We start from the raw sequence: 3,399 nt of genomic DNA, 5'->3' as shown, positions 1-3,399 counted from the left end.
ACACACACCACAGCTGCAGTTACAGCTGCCTTTGCAGCCACCACTATCCCTGATGAACATAGATGCAAAAATTATCAATAAAATTCTGGCAAATTGCATACAAAAACATAGTAAAAAGATACTGAACTATAATCAAGTGGGATTCATTCCAGGGATGCAGGGTTGGTTCAACATATGGAAATCAATAAACATAACTCATCATATTAAAACAAGAATCATATGATCCTCTCAATAGACGCAGAAAAAGCATTTGACAAAATACAGCACACCATCATGTACAAAACACTAGAACAGCTAGGAATTGTAGGAACATACTTCAACATTGTAAAATCTATATATGCTAAACCCAAGGCCAGCATCATTCTAAATGGAGAAAAATTGAAAGCATTTCCTCTAAAAACTGGAACAAGAAAAGGATGTCCTCTTTCACCACTTCTATTCAACATTATCCTTGAAACCCTAGAGCAATTAGACAAAAGAAATAAACCAAAGGGATACAAATAAGTAAAGAAGAACTCAAACTATCACTGTTTGCTAATGAAATGATGCTGTATCTAGAAGATCTAAAAAATTCCACCAGAAAACTTCTAGAACTAATAAATGAATTCAGCAAAGTAGCAAGATATAAAAATCAACACCCATAAATCAAACGCATTTCTATACATCAGCAATGAATCCACTGAAAGAGAAATTAGGAACACTATTCCATTCACAATAGCCTCAAAAAAATTACATGGGAATCAATCTAACAAAAAATGTGAAAGACCTCTACAATGCAAACTACAGAACACTAAAGAAAACTGAAGAAATCCTCAGAAGATGAAAAGACTTCCAATGCTCCTGGATAGGCAGAATTAATATTGTAAAAATGGCCATACTACCAAAAGCATTATAACAGATTTAGTGCAATTCCTATTAAAATCCCATTGATATTCTCCATAGAAATAGAAAAAGCAATCATGAAATTTATTGGAAAAATAAAAGACAGAGAATAGCTAAAGAATTCCTGAGCAAGAAAAGTGAAGCAGGAGGCATCACAATACCAGAATTTATACTATACTACAGAGCTATAGTAACAAAAATGGCATGGTATTGGCACTAAAATAGACTTGAAGACCAATGATACAGAATAGAGGACACAGAGACAAACCCACATAAATATGGTTATCTCATACTAGACATGAGATACCAAAAACATTCACTGGAAAAAAGATAGCTTATTCAACAAATGGTGCTGGAAAAACTGGAAATCCATATGTTGCAAAATGAAATTAAACCTCCATCTCTCACCCTGCACAAAAATCATTCAAAGTAGATCAAAGACTTAGGTACTACAACAGAGACCCTGCGCCTAATAGAAGAAAAAATAGGCCTAAATCTTCACATGTCGGCCTAGGATCTGACTTCCTTAACAAGACTCCTAAAGCACAAGAAGTAAAATCAAGAATCAATAAATGGGATGGATTCAAATTAAAAAGCTTCTTCTCAATTAATAATGTGAGGAGAGAACCTACAGATTTGGAGAAAATTTTTATCACATGCACCTCTGATAAAGCATTAATCTCTAGGATATATAAAGAACTCAAAAAAAAGCAAATAATCCAATCTATAAATGGGCTAAGGAAGTGAACAGACACTTTACAGAAGAATAAATACAATTGATCAACAAATATATGAAAAAGTGTTCAACATCTCTAGCATTTAGAGAAATGCAAATCAAAACTACTTTTAAGATTTCATCTCACTCCTGTCAGAATGGCAGTCATTAAGAATACAAACAACAATAAGCATTGGTGAAGATGTGGTGAAAAAGGCACACTCATGCATTCCTGGTGGGACTGCAAATTGGTGCAACCATTACAGAAAGCAGTATGGAGATTCCTCAGAAAACTGGAAATGGAACCACCATTTGACCCAGCTATTCCATTCTGGTTTATATCCAAAAGACTTAAAATCAGCACACTATAGTGACACAACCACATCGATATTTATAGCAGATCAATTCACAATAGCTAGACTATGGAATCAACCTAGGTGTCCCTCAAAGGGTTAATGGATAAAGAAAATATGGTATATATACCTAATGGAATATTACTCAGCTTTAAAAAAGAGTAAAATTATGGCATTTGTCAGTATATGGTTGGGGTTGGAGAATATCATGCAAAGTGAAATAAGGCAATCCCACAAAACCAAAGGCCAAATGTTTTCCCTAAAACGTGGATGGTAATTCACAATAAGGCAGGAGGGCACTAGGGGAGAATATCATTACCTTACATTAGGTAGAGGGAAGTGATGGTAGGAGAGGGGAGGGGATGTAGGGATAGGAAAGATAGTAGAATGAAACAGACATTATTACTGTATGTATATATGTGACTACATGATGAATATGATTCTGCAACATGTACACTCAGAAAAATGAGAAATTATATCCCACCTATGTATGATATATCAAAGTGCATAAATGCATTCTACTGTCATGTATAACTAATTAAAACGAATTTAAAAATTTTTTAAAACTATTTACTTAGATTTTTATTGTATTATGTATTAGAAATGATCTGGAGATTTTTTAAAGAATGTGGAGAATCTTGGTAAATTATATGCAAATGCTATATGATTTTAAATAAATAACTTGAGATTCAGCAGATTTTGGCATTCCTGGAGCAGGTTAGAATACGGAACCACCTAATCATGTATATCAAGGGGTTACTGTATAGTCATAACCTCATCATTTAGTATTGCTGGCTGTTAATATCACAGTATGAGAGATACCCAGAGATTATTGTTTCATATATGTAAGAAAAACTGTTAGGCGTTCTTGTTAAAAAATAAAATAAAAATAAATTTTAAAAAAGAAAACCCAAATGTGATTAAACCTCTATTGAAAATTCTAATTTATAGGACACCCCATGAATTATGACAGAGAAGCATAAACAACACAGATACATAGAAAATAACCCAGCAAATGCTTTGAATTCTTCAATAAATCTTATGCAGAAAAATGAAAAAAATAATGAAATGGAACATGAAGAAAAGCTAATAGTTAAAGGGAGATGGAAAAACCAATGAATGCTATAGTTCAGATCTTAAGTTCCCCCTAAAAATTCTTCTTGTGGTAAAGCCTGGTGCTATTGGGAGATGGTGGAACCTTTATAAGATGGAGCCTAGTGGGAGGTCTTGGGGTCATTGTGTATTCAAGGGACACCAGCCCCTTCTTTCTCTATTTTCCTTTCTGCCCATAAGATGAGCAGTTTTGCTCACTGATATCATAATGTGCTACCTTCCCTAAGACACTTAAGAACAATGCACCTACCCAATCAGGGAGTAAAACCTCCCAAACTGAAAACCAAAATGAACTGTTTCTCTTTATAAGTTGATTTATTCAAATATTTTTAATAG

The 3,399-nt window shown here is 33.7% G+C and overlaps 1 protein-coding gene across 1 annotated transcript in view; it reads left to right on the top strand.

Moving 5' to 3' along the window:
* The window catches only part of LOC107141616 (selection and upkeep of intraepithelial T-cells protein 8-like), a 36,420-nt gene extending 35,783 nt beyond the window's left edge, over positions 1-637 (top strand). The window contains exon 9 of the mRNA XM_015484839.2: positions 1-637. This exon is cut by the window's left edge and continues 365 nt beyond it. The gene's annotated coding sequence lies outside the window, so the exon portion shown is untranslated.
* The last annotated feature ends 2,762 nt before the right edge of the window (positions 638-3,399 follow it).

This window comes from Marmota marmota, unplaced genomic scaffold (assembly GCF_001458135.2).
Source record: "Marmota marmota marmota unplaced genomic scaffold, marMar, whole genome shotgun sequence".
Taxonomy (NCBI): Eukaryota; Metazoa; Chordata; class Mammalia; order Rodentia; family Sciuridae; genus Marmota; species Marmota marmota.
This window is presented reverse-complemented; position numbering and strand designations above follow the sequence as displayed.